General features: G+C 46.3%; 1 protein-coding gene across 1 annotated transcript in view; it reads left to right on the plus strand.

Moving 5' to 3' along the window:
• The window catches only part of Acoxl (acyl-CoA oxidase like), a 293,969-nt gene that overhangs the window by 202,069 nt on the left and 70,928 nt on the right, over nucleotides 1–20,972 (plus strand). The window lies entirely within an intron of this gene.

The following is a 20,972-nucleotide window of genomic DNA, read 5'->3' on the forward strand; positions in this document are numbered from 1 at the left end:
TGGGGAGATGGCTCAGTTCTTAAAGTGGTTACCCCACAAGCATGAGGATCTAAGTTTGTATGTCCAGTACCCTCCTGTGCACACACAAATTTGAGTGTGATAGCACATGCCTGTAGTCCCAGTGCCGGAGAAGTAGAAACGAGAGTTTCCCTGGGGTTTGCTGGCCAACCTGTGTAGTCAGTGGGTGAGCTCCATGTCCAGTGAAAGACTCTGTCTCAAAAACAAGTGAATGGAAACTAGAAGGGATTGGGGAAAGCACCTCATGTTGATTTCTGATCTCCACATGCATGTGAACATACATCCAGTCACCCACACAGACCTACATACAGGTACTACACACAAACATACACATGTACAAAAATACATACCTTCATTGATAGATGTCAAGAAGGAATAGGCGTCATGCAGAGTGCCAGTGGGGTTGGCTTGATGAAACACTCCAGCACTTTATATTTCATTATTTGGACCAAGGCAATTGGTCAACAAGACCCCAGAAAGTTTCATCCATCCACTCTTGATCTTGAGTCAGTGCTCAGAACTGAAGAACCCAGATACAGAGAGCTGCTCTTCTTCTGTACTGGAACTTGGTGCTAAAGGGGCCAGAACTAAGTCCCCGGAATTCTCTTTCAATCCACCTCTTTTTATATCAATTACATAGTGATGTCATCTAGTCCAACACAATGGAGCTAGGAAAAAAGAGAGTGCAATCCATATAGAGACAGGCATTCTCTCAGGACGTATGCTGGAGACAGAAGACTCCTGGAAACACAGAAGCAGTTAAGACTCACACTTATGGGACAGAGCCACACTGGGTAAGAACTCCCAGGAAGCTGGGCTCAGGGGTAAGCACAGTCCATCTCTCAGGCAGAGATAAGAGGTGACGCTCTGCCTGACCACAATGGCGCAATCATGTGATTTAGGTCACCCCACCCACCCTGGCCTTTTCACAATGGAGACGGCTGCAGAGAGGGAAGTCTGTAACCCAGGGCGAAGATGCAGCAGCAAGAATAGAGACAGTGCAGCCTGCAAACCATCTTTTGAACACTGTAGAAGAAAAGGTTGAAGATGAAATTGCAAGAGAGAGAAAAAATGATAGCAATCCAGCCAATGGGAAATCCCAACATGCCAGAACAAAGGGAGCCACAGTAATAGTCATAGACACAGTGGAACGATACTTCCTTTGTATTGAAAAACGTGTTTGTGGGTGGAAAGCCCGCACCTGTAGCCTATAGTTTCGTTACTTTTCTCACTGTTGTAACGAACACCTAACAAAAACAGTGTAAGGAAGGGTTTGTTTTGGCTCACAGTTTGGGGGTGCTTATCCACCCTAACAGTGGAGGCATGGCTGACTGAGCTTGAGGCAGCTCCTCACGCTGTGTCTGCAGTGAGTGGTTGGCTCACTCCTTCTTTTCTATCCAGCCCGGGACCCAGCCAGTGGGACCCAGCCAGTGGGATCCTGCTGCCTGCATTCAGGGTAGATTTTTCCTTCTCAGTTAGACCTTTCTAGAAATACCCTCATAGGCACACATGCAGGTGTGTTTTCATGGTGATTCTGCTGCTTTTAATTCTATTCCCCACATAGTATAGATGCTCTGAGACTTGCTAAACACTCAGAAATATTTTCTGTTTACAATTGTTCTCTGCCAGAGGAGGAGTAATCGTTTTCATTAGTGTCTATTCTGATTTCGAGAGAAAAAAACTTTCACACATGTGAGTGTGTTTTCCAAACATCAAATAAACACTAGGCAAAGGATGTGCTGAAAGAAATTGGAGAGGGCTTTAGAGCCCGACAGTTACCATTCGCTGCTGCCAAACTTCAGCGTCCTCTTCTGTAATTTGGAATAATAAGGCTGAGTGCGATGCAAATGCGCCACATGGCTGGAATACCACTGGATATGTAAAGTAGCTGTCGAGGCTCTAACTCTTACCTTCATGTTAATTACCCAAGTTTCCACCGTCCGTGTAACCTGTTTATAGACAATACCATTAAATATTTATAGCACACAAGACAGTTTCAAGGGCTAATCAGAAAAAAAGACCATGAAGTTTATCAAGCCGGCTCCTGCCTTGGGGAAAGTCTACATCTAGTTTTAGCCTGAGGCAAAATTAAGACAAAACCCATAACATTAGTAGAAAGAATATGGACATCTATTGTTTTAGTTTGTGTTTTTCACTCCTCGGCTTGTGTTTGCTTCTATAGATTAATTGTGTATTGTCATAAAGTGATTCTTATCAGCAGTTTGAACATCGAACCTGAGCAGAGGTTGGTCAATAGTCTTTGGCTAGTGGTCAAAGAAGAGACAGTTCATCCAGCATCCATAATCTTCCTGAAAACAACCATAGTGTTTGGCTTAGAGCTTTCAGATGAAAAGGCAAAGCCATGAGGGCCTCGGGAATTTGTGTGTCTTCCTAGTTCTTTGATAAAACTTTGACTGGTTTTTCTTCCTCAAGAGCACATTCGATTACAGACATGTTTGGCCAACCTTCTTCTCAGTGCATTGGACAGCCAGCCACTCTGCCTCCCATCCTGCAGTGGCCAGTGGGTCCCACAACAGAACCAGCCTTTGCAATCATTTGACAATGTGTTTCTCTGCTCAGAGTAGTCAGGTTTTCACTCAAAAGGAGTCCCAGGGAAGCCTTTGCCTTACGAGTAGCCTTGGAGGGCTCTTGTCCCCTGAGCTCCTGTGGGGACTCATTTCTCCAGTTTTCCAAACCTGTGTGGCAAGGGCCATTCATAGTTGCTGCCTCAGTTCCCCACTGGTAGGAGACAACACATGCCGTTGAGCAATGGCTTGTCACATTGAGAATATTGCATCATGAAAAGCTGCCATTCTGCAGGGAAACTGTAGACAGGAAGATGAATCATCAGTAATCAGTTTGTTTGAAAAAACGTGACTTTACTTGCAAATGTACATGACAGAGGCTGGGTGGGTAGCAAAGTGAGAATGTAGGTAAGTGAACTAGTCCTAGCTAGTCTGGACTAGGCTCATGGTCTGCCTCTCATCACTTGTAACATTCTCCATTAGCTGCACCTCTATTTTTTTGTCATTTCTTTAGTTTTTGAGAATTTCATACATACACATATAATGTATTGACATTAGTTCCATCCGTCCCTTCCCCTCTACTTCCCGCCTTCCCCTTCCTCGTATACCCATGACTTCTATAACTATTGTTGTTACATAGATGCAGCGGTATGTTTAGTGCTGCACACGTGGGCCCAGGTAACCTGTCAGATGATGTGTGCTGGAAAACCAGTTCCCTCTCTCAGAAGCTAGTGAATGCCTGGAGCTCTTCACCCAGGAGTGGGAATTTCTCCCATTCCTGTTGTTGTTAGGCAGGGCCTGTTTAGGCCACACTATGTTGATATTTCATGGTGCAGCATCCCTGTCAAGTCCAGAAGACACTGTCTTTCAGCAGTCCTGGTCCTCTGTTCTTACAATCTTCCTATCCCCTCTGCTTCTGTGTTCCCGAACCTTAGATGTAGAGGTTGTGTTATATGTGGACCAAGTGGGGCTAAGCATCCCAGGCCACTTAGTCTCTACAGTTTGACCAGTTGTGGGTCTCTGTAATAGCCTCCATTTGTGGCAAAAAGTATCTTCTTTGGTGAAGGGTGTCTCAGTTACTTTTTCTATTGCCATGATAAAACACCATGACCAAGGCAACTTATAAAATAAGATTTGAGGCTCATAATTGCAGAGGGTTAGAGTCTGTGAGCATCATGGTGGAGAGCAAGGCAGTTAGCAGACAGGTGTGGTGCTGGAGCAGTAGCTGAGAGCTTACAACATCTGTATCTGCAAGTAGGAGGCAGGGAGAGGCAGAAAACTAATTGAGAATGGAATGAGCCTTTTGAACCCTCAAAGCTCACCTCTAGTGACCTCCTCTAACAAGGCCACACTTCCTAATCCTTCTCAAACAGTTCTACTATCCGGGGACCAAGCATTTGAACATGTGAGCCTGTGGTGGCTATTCCCATACAAACCACCACAAAGGGCAATAGCTACACTTATCTGTGGGTAGGAGGATAAGTGTTTAGAATATGGTTATATTAAAGAATAAGCTTTATTGACTTAGAAAATGGCAATACTAGGTTCTCCTCCAGGGGCTCTGACTCTTCCAGACACAGGTAGTTGGTCAAGTTTCCAGTATATACCTCTACTTTAGAGGGTGTAGAATCCACTGGGAAAGATTGATTTCAGAAAGCTGGTGCAGGTTACCCTTCACCACACCACAGACGAAGTTGACAGTAAATGGAAGTTGTATGCAAGCAAGCATCAGGACTTATCATCAGACTCAAGGCAGTAAACTAGTTTGGAAACAAATACTTTAATTTTCTTTATTTGGAGAGCTAGATGGAGAATTAGTGGAGGCTGGAAATGAGATTGCTGGAAATGTAACTATGTAGCACTTTCTATTTAGACAATAACTATCACTCCAGTTTTTATTATTGTGAATGCACAAGCTGAGGGCTCTTAAATGCATGGGACTTTAAATGTAGATCTTTAAAACATAGTAACACTGCAGAGTTTCTGAAGACAATGGTGGCTGTTCTGCATCTCACACGCTTAGACCTGACACACCTCTGTTCACATCTGTCACTTGGGGCTGGGACTCTTCATCTAAGCTCTCATCTGTAGAAAAGGCCAACTGCCCATGTTGGCGACTGGATGGCCCATGAGTGGCACATACCTGGGAGAAGGGCAATTAGACCATCCCTCAAACAAGGGTCTTCACAAACACTGGTTAGGAGGCAGCTGATGGATCTAAGAGAACATTGTTGTCAGTCAGTCCAGATAGAGAATCCACCACCGACTGTACCCATTTGAGGGTCCAGACAGAATGGTAGTCATCAGTCTGTTTGTTAAATTTAAAATATTTATTTTTATTATTTTCAATTATGTATGCTTCTGTGGTTAGGGGAGCAGGAGGTTTGTGCAAGTGAGTGCAGGAACCTGTGGAGGCCAGAGGCAAAGTATCCCCTGGAACTTGAGTTACGGGTGGTTGTGGTTCACCTGATGTGGGTGCTGGGAACCAAAACGTTCTCTGCAAGAGCAGCACTTGCTGGTGACTGCGGAGCTGTCTTTCCAGCCCTAGTTCTTAAGTTTAAAAACAAACAAGCAGATTGGAGAGATGGCTCTGTGGTTGAAAGCATATCACATTCAGCTCTTTCAGAAGGCCTGGGTTCCATTCCCAGCACCCATATCAGGTGGCTCACAACAGCCACAACTCCAGCTCCAAGGAATCTAATGCCCTCTTCTGGCCTCCACAGAGTCTGCACTCACATGCTTATACCTCTGGACACATAATTAAGAATAAAAAAAATTAAAAAAAAAAAACCCAGCATGGTGACTGGAGCAAGCAGGTACTTTCCTAAAAGTCTGTTTGCACAGAATTAGCAAGAGCTTTTCTCCAAACACAGATCATTCGCCAGAAAATGGAATGAGAAATCACATGTCCCGGATTCATTGTTTATGTTGAACTCATTTTCTTTCTCCTCGTGGTCTAGCTGGGCTGTGAAGATGACCTGATGGAGGGATCTTTCTGTGTCTTTGGAGCATGGTGGCTGTGTTTCCAAGGGTCACTTTGAACAAAACTGCAACTTCCTCTCAGCTGGCTAGTGTTATAACTTCTGGAATGTGAAACAGATTCCTACTGCTCAATGAGAGAGGAGGGCTTAAATCCTGAAACTCCTGAGACAGGGAAGAGGTGATGTGGCCCGGGAAGGAGTGGGTGGTGGTCTGGAGAGTTCTGGGACTAGAGAGGCAGGAAGCCCCAAGGCAGCCTGCCTCTCCTCCTAGCTTCCACTGCTCCTAGGCATTTGCACAGCTCTTCCCTCTTTGTTGTGGCCATCATTACTATTTTAAAGCCCACTTAATAAATTCTCTCTCTCTCTCTCTCTCTCTCTCACACACACACACACACACACACACACACACACACACACACACACATTCATTCATCCCCTTGGAAGGGATCCTTGAGTATGATTGGGCAGTCAGCCTGGGATCAGGAGTCTGCAGTTTCTTTCTGTGTTAGTCACCAGTGGCAAGACTAGAACTGAGGGATGTCCAGAGATGAGACTGTAAGGACAGCTGACTTTTCATGTTAGTGGCTCTGCCTTATAACCACTGGTACTGGCTGATTTCTTGGCTAGGAAGGAGTTTCTGGTTTCCCCCCTTCCTGAATGTATTACTTGGCTTCTCCACAGATTATTCATTCAGTGAATTCCTATTTATATCAGGATGGATTCATAGGTAATTATTTTATGCTTTGAGTTATAATCTAACACTGTTGATTGTTTTCTTGATCAAATTGTTCCCAGTTTTGGTCATGGTGAGCTGTTTTGTTGAGGTTGGTCTCTATGTCCCTTTGATGTACATCCCACCACCTCTGTCTTCCTTCCTGTCTCCCTTCCTTCCTTCCTTCCTTCCTTCCTTCCTTCCTTCCTTCCTTCCTTCCTTCCTTCCTTCCTCCTCCCTGTAGCTGGAAGTTTCCCTGTGTTCTACCCAGCCCGTGGTCGGGACAAATCTCTCCCACTCATGTTCCAAAGCTGATAAGTCCCAAATAAACACACAGAGGATTGTATTATTTATAACTGCTCAGCCATTAGCTTAGGCTTATTACTGACTAGCTCTTACACTTAAATTAACCCATATCTTATCTATGTTTAGCCATGTGGCTTGGTACCTTTTCTCAGTTCTGCCTTGTAATCTTGCTTCCTCTGTGTCTGGCTGGTGACTCCTGACTCAGCCCTTCCTCTTCCCAGAATTCCCCTCATCTGCTCACCCCACCTATACTTCCTGCTTGGCTACTGTACAATCAGCATTTTATTTATCAACCAATTAGAGCAACGCATATTCACAGCATACAAAATGACATCCCACAGCACCTTCCCTCCCTTCCTCCTTCCAATCCTCCTTCCCTTCCTTCCTTCCTCCTTTCTTCACTTCTTCCCTCCATCCTCTCTCTCTCTCTCTCTCTCTCTCTCTCTCTCCCTCCCCTCTCTCTTTCTGAGTATTTTCTTACTTCCTGGTTTATCTTTATCTTGCTTCATTACTGGTAACTCTGTATCAGTCACTTCTCCAAGGAGCTCAGGCTACTCTGTTGATAATTGTATTTAAAATCCAGTGTCTTGTCCTTGGGTTCCCTCTGCTTCCTATTCAAAGCCATAGAATAAATATGAACACATATTAAGTCACGTATATTTGAAATCACAGGTTTTTAATGATAGTTCCAACTTCAATATAAACAGTAGAGATCATTCTGATGTCATGCAGATTCCCAGGATACATGTTAAAAGAACTTGACAGAATGGCCCCTGATGAGGAACACATTTAACTAGAATGCAGTATTTTTCTCTGTAACAGTAGCTCTACATCATAGAATCAAAACAGTATTTCTAACATTGAACTAGTCATTCATTCTGCTCTCTGCATGGCTGTCCACTCATGTGTCACAGACTCTTTCCTATTTGTAGTCTTCTTTCAACTCCCTCTATATCCAGGCTGATATCTCACCCCTTTCTCTTTCTTTTTCAAATTATTATTATTCTTAGGGTCCCTATGAAAACCTGTGAAGTTCCCTAGCCTACTGCTGTACAGGAAGCTACATTCAGGGAACTAGTACCCCTTTCTCATCCAAATACCCCAACTCTTTGGCTTTTTTCTCTGTTAGGGCTTGAAGATGAAATACCCCCTATGTAGTCTGAAGTGCTGAAGACAACTCCTATCAGGCAGTTCTTGAGAGGTGACTGAGGACTCAGACCTGGTCCACGGAGTAATCAATTCATAGTTTAGTGGTATTATTGATCAGTAGCAGAAACAAGGAGGTAGGTCTTAGTTGGAGGAACTGGGTCACTGGGACTGTGCACTGGCAGAGTCTCTCTCTCATCCCTCCCTCCCTCCCTCCCTCTCTCTCTGTCTTTCTCCCTCCTTCCCTTTCTCTTCCCACTTCCTTTCCAGTCACCATGAAGTGAGCATACTCGGATGTTCTGTTTCATCATGGCCCTTGTTTATCTCAGGTATTGTGTCCTGATGAGGAAAAGCATGGACACTCACCTTTCCCATCCTCAGTGTTCCATTTCCATCTTGTCCTTTCTCCCTTTGCTCACCTTTGAATAGTATTTCTTTCCCACAAATGAATGTATTATGCGTGTGTGCCTGCTCATAATGCCTTTTTCTTCTATGAAGGGTAGCCTACTGTGGACTTGTTGTGTTTTTTTTCTCTTAACAGCGTACCCCAAATGCTCCACAAGCGCATAGCAACCCGCCGTTCACTTTCCTGTGCTGCAGAGTCATCTGCTTTGTGGTTGCATCTCAGCTCACCGAGCCTCTCTCTCTCACATTTGATTTCCCGCTTAGCATTTTGTGATTACTGAAACTCCACACAGAGGGAGAGGGTGACATCAGCCTTGTCTACTTCCTCATAATCTCATCCTCAGAACAGAATCTGTCCTCATGATTTTCTTCTTGCTGGTTTGCTGGGTGATGGGTGTTATCTCCATGTCACATTGCGTGTGAGCAGCTTTTATCTGTGTGAGGAGCTTTGGTCTGTGTGAGCAGCTTTGGTCAGTGTGAGCAGCTTTGGTCGGTGTGAGCAGCTTTGGTCTGTGTGAGCAGCTTTGGTCTGTGTGAGCAGCCTTGGTCGGTGTGAGCAGCTTTGGTCTGTGTGAGCAGCTTTGGTCGGTGTGAGCAGCTTTGGTCAGTGTGAGCAGCTTTGGTCGGTGTGAGCAGCTTTGGTCTGTGTGAACAGCTTTGGTTGGTGTGAGCAGCTTTGGTCGGTGTGAGCAGCTTTGGTCTGTGTGAACAACTTTGGTCGGTGTGAGAAGCTTTGGTCTGTGTGAGCAGCTTTGGTCGGTGTGAGCAGCTTTGGTCGGTGTGAGCAGCTTTTTTTTTTTTTCTGTGCTGAGGACTGAACCAAAATATCTTCTTTTCTGGGGAAAAAAAAACCCTTCCAAATATTTGGATATTAAGTAACATATCAAGAAATACCCTGTGAGCCAGACAGTGATGACACATGCCTTTAATCCCAGCACTCAGGAGGCAGAGGCAGGTGGATCTCTGTGAGTTCGAGGCAAGCCTGGTCTACAGCAAGATCCAGGATAGGCTCCAAAACTACACAGAGAAACCCTGTCTCAGAAAAAAAAAGACAAGAAATACTCTGTGAAGGAAAAAAACATAATAAATAATAATAATTTAAAAAAGAATTGCTGAGGGAGAACCCATGTCAATCGGAATGACAATGAGAATACAGCACACCAATTTCTGTGCAGAGAATCTTAGGAGAAAATGTACAGATTGAAATTTTAAAAAAGCTTGAAAGAAATGATGTAAACTGCCACCTTAAAGGGCAGAAACAGAGTAACAGATGAGTAGAGATAGCAACAAAAATGAGAGAAACATAAAGCACAGGGAGAAAATCGACAAACTTAAAAGCTTGTTCTTTGAAATGATTAACACGATTGATTGACCCATAGCAACACTGGTCAAGAAACAGAGGGGCAGAGTGCAAACAAGTAACACCAAGAATGTGGGGGGGAGTACCCTGACATCTTGACACACACTCCAGGCTCTGCAGTGTGACGCAGCAGGGATGAGCCATGTGGTCCAGAGAAGGTTAGGAGAAAATCCCGGAGAAACAACTCCAGGTAGGAGCACAGGCACACACCTTTAACCACAGCGCTCTGGAGGCAGAGGCAGGAGGATATCTGTGGTGGTATTTTACTTGTACTGAAATGTGATTTTAATTGTATGTTAATAAATAAAGTTGTCTGGGGGTCAGAGCTATTGCAGCCATAGCAAGTGCATGGCGGCGGTGGCGCACGCCTTTAAGGACCTGGAGGGCGGTAGATACAGGCAGTGACGAGGCAGTCACATGTTTGGGTTTACAACCAATGAGAAGGCAGAACAGAAAGACTATAAAGACATACACACACAGGAAGTAGGTCCCTTTTTGGAGAGCTCTCTTGGCTGGAGAGGATCCCTGAATCAGGAAGGGTGAGGCTCTTAGCTCTGACCTCTTGGCTTTCTTCTCTGAATTGGCTCTGTGTTTCTTATTTAATAAGACCGTTGGTTACATCTACAGATATCCATGAGTTAGAGGCCAGCCTGGTCTATAGAGTGAATTTCAGGATAGCCAGGGCTACAGAGTAAGACCCTCTTAAAACAAAACAGACAAACAAATGCTAACAAAAAATAAAATGTCTAACAGTACTTATTAAATGAATTTTATCTTAAGAAAACATTCCTATAAAAGAAAAACTCCAGGTTTGTGTCGTTTTTCGTTGACTCCAGTCAACTCATTTTAAACACAGCAATGCTATTTCTGCTAGTCAGTGCTTTGTTACTGTGACACAAAGACACACGACGTAACAAGGAAAAGATTGATCTTGGCCCACAGTTTCTGAGGCCTCAGGTCACGCTGACTGGTAATCTCTTCCAAACTGTGGTGAGTCAGAGCCTTCTGGTACAGGGTGTGGCGGCTCACCCTTAGCAGCCAGGAAGCAGAAGGAAGAGAAAGGAGAGGCCACAGACAGCACACCACTCAAAGTGCTCCCCCAGTGACCTGCTTCTTCCAAAGGCCCCACCTCTAAAAGTTACCAACACCTCCCCAAAACTGCACCCCAAGCTCAAGATCATCCCTTCAACAGGAGCCTGTGGGGGATTCTTCCTGTCCCAACCACAGTACCAGCCTGCTTTTAAAAACAATGCCAGACTGGTCAGTACATGTAGAACAAGAAAAAACGAGAAATGAGTGTTCTTATAAATACAGGTGAAAATGTGTACCAGCAACATAATGACTAACAGCAGGAATATATTTTAAAAACAAATTACATTGTAACCAAGAAGTGTTTATTCCAGGGCTGTAAGACAGGTTTAATATTAAATATTAGCCAGTGATACAAACATCAGTCAGTGAAAGCTATAATATTAACAAAACAGAGGAGATGATGTGTATGATAATTGATTATGAAAACATTTTTTTGAGACAGGGAGCTCACTGCGTAGACCAGGCTGGCCTAGAACTCACAGAGATCCCCATGCCTCTGCCTGGTGAGTGCTGGGATTAAAGGTGAACACTTTTCACACCCAGCCATGAAGACATTCTGACAAAAGTCAGTCTTGATTAAAAAAGAAAATCTTAGTAGGAATATAAAAGATTTTTCCTCAGTTTGAGAAGGGCGTATCTATAGAAAATGTAAAGTTAACATCATGTCTAATGGCGGGAAATGACACGTGTTCTCCTACAGGAGGAGCCAAAGCAAGGGTGTCTAGTTTGATCACCTCTACTTGGCATTGTACTTCAGAGCCTTGTCAGGAGAGAGGGAAAGTGGCAGGGACAGAGGGAAGCCGGCGGGGGGCGGGGGGGGGGATAAATGATACAAGAGGGAGGGAGGGAGAGAGAAAGGAGATGTAAAAGTTGTAACAGAAGAAATAAAGCTGACTTAATTCACGGATGAAATAAACCCTTTTTTTTGGTAGAAGACTTAAAAGATGGGCAAGCAGTGTGCCTCAGTGGGTCAGTGGGTAAAGAAGCTTGCCACACAAACCTGGAGATGTGAGTTCAATCCCCAGCACTCTGTAAAGGGAGCCGGGGAACCAACTCCACAAAGCTGCTCTTGGATGGCTACATGTGTGCTGTGGCACATCCCTGCATCAGGCACACACACACACACACACACACACACACACACACACACACACACACACACACACAAACACACACACACACACACGCACACACACACACACTACAATAATAAACACACTGAAAACCAACAGACCCTACAGAATTGAAAGAGAACTATTCCAAATAACCCAGAGGCACACCACGTTGGTGTCGCCATGGGGCGTCCAAACTCCTCCCACTTCAGTCAAAATCTTGGAAAGAGTGTTTGTAAACTAACACGCTCACTTGACAGTTTATATGGAAATGCGAAGGATGTAAAACAGCCGCAGAGCTTTGAAAAAAGTGGAAGTCTCTGGAGGGCTGGTGCCAACTGATGCCAAAGTGTGTGCTGAGACTGTCCTAGTCCAGTCAAGGGAACGTTGGCACGAAGTTACGCAGACCACCAGAGCACTGTCAAGTCCACTTAGCCATACGTATTTGTTCACTCAATTTCTGACAAACATGAAATACATTCAGTGGTGAAGAGGGGATTTTTTTTAAATAATGGGGTAAAGTAGATTCTGAATGGAAAAGAAATGAACTGTGGACTGTTTCCTACTCAATACACAAATGCCCATTAAAGACCCATCATAGACTTGAATAGAAACAGGGAAACTATAAAATGTCCAAAGACAACAGGGAAGGATCATCAGCATACACTGGAAGCCAGAGTAAACAGAGATTTCTGAGAAAAACAGAAAGCACCGATCGTTTACATTAGCTATTGATAAACTGTTGTTGTCTGAAAGCCACCCACCAGAACCGAGGCAAACTCTAAACCCAGGGAGAAATTCCTTGCAGTGTCTGTGTCTGGCACACACTTTTATCCCGAATGTGTGAAGAACTCTCATGATGCCATAATGAAAAGATATAATCTAAGAAAAATTTGCACAAAAGACTTGAAAAGACACCTCATAAAAGAAGATAAAAGAATAGCTAATGAGCATGTGAAACTTTGCCTAATCTTATTAGTCAGAGAGAGAGAGAGAGAGAGCTAGAAATCAAAACCACAACGAAATACCAACACCCACCCACTGACGCAGTTCAACTGAAGTGCTTGAAGGAGCTCAGACCCAGCAGTGATGCAGGGCAGCCCTGAGTCTCATGACTGAGACATTCGAAGATGGAAACAGGAGCCGAGCTGTAGCGTGGTGGTAGAGCATTCATCCACCATCAATGCACAAGACCCCGAGTTCAATCTCTCTCTCTCTCTCTCTCTCTCTCTCTCACACACACACACACACACACACACACACACACACACACACACACACACACGAGAGAGAGAGAGAGAGAGAGAGAGAGAGAGAGAGAGAGAGAGAGAGAAGGAGAGAGAAGACAGTTTGGGAGGCTCTCAAAATGTTGAATATACACTTATTCTGTGACCCAGAAATTCTGTCCCTAGAGATATGGCCAAGAAATAAAGCTATGTGGTTCATAACTAGTCTTACACAGGACCGTTCATAGCAGCTTTATTAATAACCCCAAGTTGGAAACTGGAAACCAAATGTTTATAGATAAGAAAACTAGACAAGTAAATTGTGGTTGATTTCACATGGTGAATCATGTGCACAGCATGTGTGAATTTCACAGACATGCTTGGCGATATGAAAGAGTTTAGACTAGATGGTCCCATTTATGTGGCAGTTGGGGGGGGGACTAGCTGAGGGTGATATAGTAGTCATACCCAGAGAGGGAGAGGACAGTGTTGCAATGGATCTGGGAAATGCTGTCTCTTGATTGGCATGCTTCCAATGGGTGTGTACACATACACTTATTACAAAAAAAAAAAATCCCTGGTGGGTGTTGGAGAAATGACTCAGCCATTAAAGCCTGCTATATGAGCAAGAGGACCTGAGTTCAATTCCCAGCAGCCACTGTATTACACACATGTAGTCACAGTGCCGGGGAGGCAGAAATGAGGATCTCTGGGGGCTTCCTGGCCAGCTAGTCTTTCCAAACTGGGGAGCTCTAAGTTAAGCAAGAGAGTCTATTAAAAAAGAAACGAAGTGGGGGTGCTGGAGAGATGGCTCAGTGGTTAAGAGCACTGGCTGCTCTTCCAGAGGTCCTGAGTTAGATTCCCAGCAACCACATGGTGGCTCACAATCATCTGTAATAAGATCAGGTGCCCTCTTCTGGCCTGCAGGCCAGAACACCGTATACATGATAAATAAATAAATCGTTTTTTTAAAAGTGAAGGGCAATTAAGGAAGGTACTGACATTGATCCCTGCTCCCACATACACTCACATGAACACATACACCTGCACGTGCCTCCCCCAAACTCTTTAAAAAGCATTGAGCTGCAAACGTAACGTTGATACAATGTTACACATCTAACTGTGCATGTGGTAGATCTCAATGACAGGATTCAAAGGTCTAACTCAAACAGGTCATCATGGCAGTTAGGCTGTATCTATACATGAGAGTCACTCCATTTTTCTCTATAAGCTGGAAACTTTGAGGTCCAACAGGTGGCCTAGCCTGTTGTCTCTGATAGACTGAGAAAAAGAACCAATGACAAATGGCATCCGTGAGGATTCACTAGGGTCTGTTCTGTGCTGGGCTCTGTGTTAAACAATTTTCAGTGTCACGTGGAAAAATAGCAGTGGGTCCCCAGGCCACCCAGCAGTGTAGACTCTAGACAGCGTGGTGACAGGCCAGACTGCAAGAGGTGAGCCGTGGAGGGCCAGCCCTGGTGGCAGACGATGAGCCAAAGAGCCTGGGCATTCTACAGGGACCTTGATTTGAGGCCAGACCTCAGGAAACGGGACTTTGGTGACACGGTGAGGATGGGGCCAGTCCTGATAGAGCTATAGTTCCTTGGAGATCTCCCTGGCCAGGATTAACATAGGGACAGATAAATTAGTTCATGCAAGAGTGCTTGGGAGGCAGAGGCAGGTGGATCTCTGTGAGTTCGAGGCCAGCCTGGTCTGCAAAGTGAGTTCCAGGCTAGTCAGAGCTGTTACACAGAGAAACTCTGTCTTGGGGCGGGGGGGGGGGGGGGAAGATGCACCTGTCACTCTCCTTCAGACTGCCCTCTCCAAAGGCAGATCCTTGTGCTCAGCTGAGGTCATGGTCCTTGGTGGAGTTCTTGCTACTGTGATCCTGGACTAGATGAAGGGAAGCAATGAGGTGATGCCAGCACGTGCCCTCACTGGCGTGATGCCAGCTCAGTGGGGCAGCAGCCCCCCTGCCTTCAGGGATGTCAGTTAGACCACAGGCAGGCAGGGGAACTTCTGCTTCCACCAGCCAGGTTGAAGCAGCTGGTGTCATCGGGATGAAGCATTGAAGACCAAACACAGGGTGACGTGTGACATCAATACACAGCCAAAGTATGGAGAACAGAGTCAGACGGTCTGTCCAAGGGCACACATCCAGCCTGCCCACTCAGAAGACAGCGCTAACTCCAGATTTACTCCTGCATTTCAGAGGCTGACAAGGGAGCTGAGAGGCCCCTTGCTGACTTAGAATCCTTCGTGGTAGCTCTTGTGGGTGGACCTGCTCAGATTCCCGCTGCTCTCCTTCCTCTGCTTACTGGCAACTCTGGGCAGTTAACGCTGGTTCCAGTGGGTGGGTGTTTAGCTTAGTAGGTAAAGTGCTTGCCTAAGAAGCATGAGGCCCTGGGTTTGATCCCCAGCACCACATGAGACCAGTGTGATGAGGCACATTTGTAATCCCGGTACTTGAGAGGCGGAGGCAGTAGGTCATCTTTGACTATGTAGGGAGTTTGAGGCTGACCTGAGTAACATGGAAAGAAGGAGAAGTGAGTTCCTTACTCAGTGAAAGAAACTTAACTGCTTAGTTGAAACTTAGGATGTATATTTAAGTAAGGACAGGTGGGGAGGAAAGACCTATGGGTGTTTTTATTTCAACTATGTTCTTGCTTGAAACTGTTGTTATAGGGAATCACATGTTCCAGGCACTGTGAGAGTTATGCTGTACAGGCATAACCCCTGTCCTCTAGGAGGGAGAGTGGCTTGAGTTCTGTACAGAGAGGGATGGAGTAGGGAGGAGGCCACTGTGTTCTGGGTTCTGAACAGATGGGGAACGGAGTCAGTGAGAATGGAGGTGAGTCTTGAATGATGATTGCAGCCCCAGGTGCAAAGTGAGGCTGGACCTTCCAGGCAAGACTTGAGGGGGGTCAGGGAACAACTGCTGCACCACTCTAGCACTCAACCAGTCAGATTTCCATGCCACAAGCTAGAGAGACCAGTAAGGGAGGGCGACGGTGCCTTAGGTTTCCTGCACGGAGGACCTTTTACGTCCCCTTCAGGAGACTACTGTGACCTGGTCACACAGGTGTCCTGTGAAGACCTCCTCTCGTCAGTGCTGCCAGGGTGACCTAAGTATTGGCCACAGTCACCAGCAGCCCAGAGGTGTGCCCCTCAGCTGAGATGGTAGCAGAGAAACCAGAGTGCTGGCTGAGAGCTTTGGGTCATTTGATAAAGAGCAAAGGTGCACCGAGGCTCCAGCCTTCATCCTGGGAGCGTAGGTCAGCATTACCAAGGAAGAAAGACCCTGAAGGAGTCCCAAATTGCAGCAGGGTTAGTGATTTTCATTCATTCCAGATTCCGTCTCGTCTCTGAATTCATCCCCATTCCCCCCAGATTTCTGCACACAGTACCCATCTCTTAGTTCTCACCTCATGTCTCCCAGGGCCCACGCAGGCAGAACATCTCAGGTTCCGGAAACAAAGATCTCAAGGCACAGTTTCTTTCCCATATTAAGTGTACATTTTTCTGCCCTTTGTGGACTTGAAGCAATCACTAAAGGCGATCAGGTCCCATAACACAGTCTTCATCTGAATGGGAAGTATATGCTGTTGAAATGCGATCTAGCTGAGCAGCCTCCAGCTGCAGGCGTCGGTGCCTTTACAATGATTGTATTCTTCCTCTTCTCCCTCTGATAGAGCAGCTAAGGAGGAACTTTGAAGATGAGGATGCTGTTAGAAAAGGGACCAGGTCAGCAAACATTTACTTACAAATCTGTTACTGGAAATCAGCAAGATCCGTTTCAGGAGCTGAGCTTTCCAAACTACTCTAAATGACCAAAGAGAATGCATCACTCATAATCATTTTCTATCTCCAATGACTCGGTAATGAAAAGCAGACTCTTCATTGGACATGAAAGCAGGGGAAATTAGGAAGTAATATATTCACTTATAGAAGCCCTTTGCCAAGACTGTATTGATTTCATGTTCTGACAACTTGAGTTAAGCCTCCATGGGGAAACACTTTTGAAGCAGGTCACATCTAAGACATGCATGCTCCCACCACTTGGGGGTGATGGAGGCGGCTGTGGCTCTACTGGGGATGAGCTCCATCTTCTCTTTGTGACCGACCTGTTCATACTGTTTGTGGGAGAGCATGGGCTGCGGAAGCCCTAGCACAACCATCACGGCCTTGTTGGGAGAGGCTGGCCCTCTCTGCTGAACCTACTCTTCCTATTTCTCTGCTTCCTCCCTGTGCATCCTTCCTCTAATCCCAGCACTCATCTGCAGTGGACAATTCTTTCATGTAGCCATTAGTTCTGGTCAGGCACTCAGACTTGTGCTAGGTGCTGGGGTCACGCAGTCAGCCAGAGCAGTACTCACACTCCAGCATTAAGGACTTTCTGGCATGGATGTGCCAGTTGGGTGGGAGGGTAGAGGAGAATGTGGAAGACACTGAGAAGGCCACATTTGGGGAGAGAAGATGCTGGGAGTCTTCCAGGAGGAAGTGGAATTCTTGAAGCCAGGAGGAGGGAGCAGAGGAAGAAGACATTTTGGTAGTCTGGAGTGCAGAAATGTCTGGAACAAGGAAGGGTTGGGAATTTAAAGCTCATTTGGTAGAGTGCTTGTCTGGCATTTGCAAGGTGCCAAGCCATTTCCCAGCACTGCACAAACCCAACATGGTGGCACAGGCCTGTATTCCCAGAACTCTAGAGGTAGAGGAAGGATCAGAAGTTCAAGGTCATCCTGAGTTACATAACAAGTTTGAGGTTGACCTTGGAGACGTGAGACCCTGTCTCAAAACATAATCATGTCTGAAAAAGAAAGGTAAGTACGTGTCGTAGAACTGGACACAGATCTGGGTAGAGGAGAACCGTGCGCGTGGACATAGGTATGTGCTTGCATGTGTGCGTGCCTCTGTGTGTGTGTGTGTGTGTGTGTGTGTGTGTGTGTGTGTGTGTGTGTTTGCGCGCGCGCGCGCGCGCGCGCGCGCGCGTGCATCCAGGTTCACCTTTTTTGTTTCTGTTTCACTTTGTCGTCAGGATGGCCTGGAACTCATTGTGTGTCGAAAGGCTGTCCTCAAACTTGTATCAATCTCCCATTGATCAATCTCCTGCTGCTTTTTCTGAGATTACAGGCATGAGACACCAAATTTGAGCCCACGTTTATGGAGTACACACTCTCCCAGGCCCTGTTGGCAAGATGGTGCCTTTGCTGCTGTGGGTAGTGCAGCAGACTTCTGTGTGAGCGATGATGTGGGTCTAAGCCACATCTCTGATAGACTGAGTACAAAGTACCCAGACAGTCACAGTCTTTGGAATCAGATACTCCTGTGTTCCAGAATGTGACTTAGTAACAGTTTCTGGATTCTTCTAAGCCTCCTCTGTGAAAATCAGAATAGTTTCTTACACAACACAAGCTCATCATGCCTGTGCTTGGTATATGCAATGTGCTTAGTGTGTTCCAGGTGCGAGTCCCTTCCTACCACTGGGACATCTGCTCTGTGTTTCTCTCAGAACATGCACTATAAATTCCAGCTCTGCAGCTCAGGGTGCTCCCCCCGAGGTGAGGCCGCCACACTGTGAGAGAAGGATTCTGGTGAATAGAGGCTGGTGCAGAGCCAGGGACAGGCGGGGAGTCTGCACAAGGGGGAAGGAAGAGCAAGGTAGCAGAGAAAAGTGCCCTGGGAAGAAAACTGCCCTGGTATCTGTGGTGATAGCGTGTGCACCCCGATAAAGCTTACCTGGGGATCAGAGGACAGAGCCAGCCACTAAATTTGACATAGAGGTCAGGCAGTGGTGGCACACACTGTTAATCCTATCACTTGGGAGGCAGAGATCCATCTGGATCTCTGAGTTCAAGGGCCACACTGGGCTACATGAGAGAAACAGAACCAGGCAGTGGTGACACACACCTTTAATCCCAGGAAGTAATATGGCAGGACACAGAAAGGTAATATAAGGTGTGAGGAAACAGGAACTCGCTCTCTTTAGGCTGAGGATTTCGTAGAGGTAAGAACTAGCGGCTGGCTGTTCCACTTCTCTGATCTTTCCCCTTTCACTCCAATATCTGGCTCTGGTTTTTTGTTATTATAAGACCGTTTATGGGGGGTGGGCTGGGGGGAAGGTGAGGGGGGCCATAGGGGGGAGAACAAGGGAATCCGTGGCTGGTATGTAGAACTGAATTGTATTGCAAAATAAAAATACAAATTAAAAAATACTAAATTAAAAAAAAAGATTCATGTTACAAGTATCTGTATCACCTGGGCTTTCAGAATCCAATCAGGAGCCCATAGTGCCTCTTGGAGCTGCCAGGAGCCATCTTTTGGGGGGCATTTAGTCTGTGCAATAGGGCTCCCTTAAGGGCAGTGTGACAACCCAGAGGGTAAGGGAACTTGTTGCCTAGCCTGAAGATCTGAGTTTGAGCCCTGGAAACCCGCGCAGTGGATGGAAGGGACCAACGCCCTCCACAAGTGACTATGTCCTGCTCCCCCAATGAAACCCAGCAGGGTTCTCCAGAGGACCAGAACCTATAAACTGTATACATGACTAAAGGAGAGGACTTAACAAAGTGACTTCCACCCTCAGAGTAGAGTTTTGTCTGCTGGAGAGCTTTGTAAGCTGAGAGTCATTAGCTGTAAGCCCAAGAAGCTAAATGCTTCACAAAAAGAGACACCCACAGACAGTGAGCAAATGCTTGAGCCCCACGTGGACCCAGCCAGGAACAGATGGGGAGGAACCGACAAGAAGAACCAGCTTATCTTCCTAGCGGAAGAACTTGGTGGGCGCAGGGCACAAGGGCTAGGAAAAGTCCTGGGCTCGGCATGTGCTGCAGTCTCGTAACACGAGTTCCTAAATGGTCTTAGTAAAAAACCTACAGCCGGATATTGGGGTAAATACTGAAAGATCAGAGAGACAAAGGAACAAGCCACAGCCACCACCTCTTACCTCACCAACTCCTCAGCCTGAAAAAAGCCCCAGCTGACACCCTCTAGCTGAATGGGATGCTTCTGCCGAAAAGCCTTTAGTTCCTGTCTCCTCATGCCTGATATACCTTTCTTGCTGGGGTTAAAGGCATGTGTGCTTCCCAAGTACTAGAATTAAAGGTGTGTGCCACCACTGCCTGGCTCTGTTTCTCTCCTAGACTGAGTCAATCTCATGTAGTCCATCTCTTGAACTCACAGAGATCCAGACGGATCTCTGCCTCCTGAGTGCTAGGATTAAGGGTGTGTGCCACCACTGCCTGGCCTCTATGTTTAATCTAGTGGCTTGTTCTGTCCTCTGCTCTTCAGGCAAATTTTATTAGGGTACACAGTATATCAGCACACCGCCTTGTTGAGAAAGCCACCGTAGGAGCCTTAAAATGGGTTGCTGAGGAGAAGGAAGGCTGAGTGTACCCTGTGACTTTTGGAGATATGGAAGAAAAGCCCAGAGTTGAGATGGTAAAAGGGGGTGTGTGGGTCAGGAGAGCTTGGCAAGGAGGAACCAGGCATCTGCTCATCCAAACCACTGTTCCCTTGGGCCGGACACAAAGCGAGAGTTGAAAAGCCCACACTCCCACTGATTGGGTCAGGAAGGGATCAGGATGCCCCTTAAACACTCAGAGGAGGGAGCATATCGGCCATGGTGCTAGCCCACAGTGGTTTATCTAAATGTGGTCTTGTTCTCTCACAACAGGAAAACAGAGGCAGGCAGCCAGGGTCCTGCTGTGGCTCTGTGGCCAAAGCCTGACTGGGTTCTTGCTATGCTTTTTCTCTGCTCTTACGTTGTGAGTTAAACTTTGCCACAGAAGGGTATGTTCAAGTCCTAATCCTCAGGACCACAAATGTCAACTTAATTGGAAAAAGGGTCTGTGTAGCGATAACCAAGGAACTCATCCCAGAGAGCAGTGGACTTACTCCAGGATGCCTGGTGCCCTCATAAGAAGAAGGGAGATGCACAGAACCAGAAGCAGAGAAGAAGGCTTGTAGCAAGGGCCACCGAGATTGGAGCCATACAGTGGCAACCAAAGAAGACCAGAGATTGCCATGGCCTGAGGTTGAGCAAGGCGAGGCAGCATGTGTGGACAGAGTGGGGCCTGCTGACACGTTGGCTTCG

Source organism: Peromyscus californicus, unplaced genomic scaffold (genome assembly GCF_007827085.1).
Source record: "Peromyscus californicus insignis strain IS unplaced genomic scaffold, ASM782708v3 Scaffold_7__1_contigs__length_154581171, whole genome shotgun sequence".
NCBI lineage: Eukaryota > Metazoa > Chordata > Mammalia > Rodentia > Cricetidae > Peromyscus > Peromyscus californicus.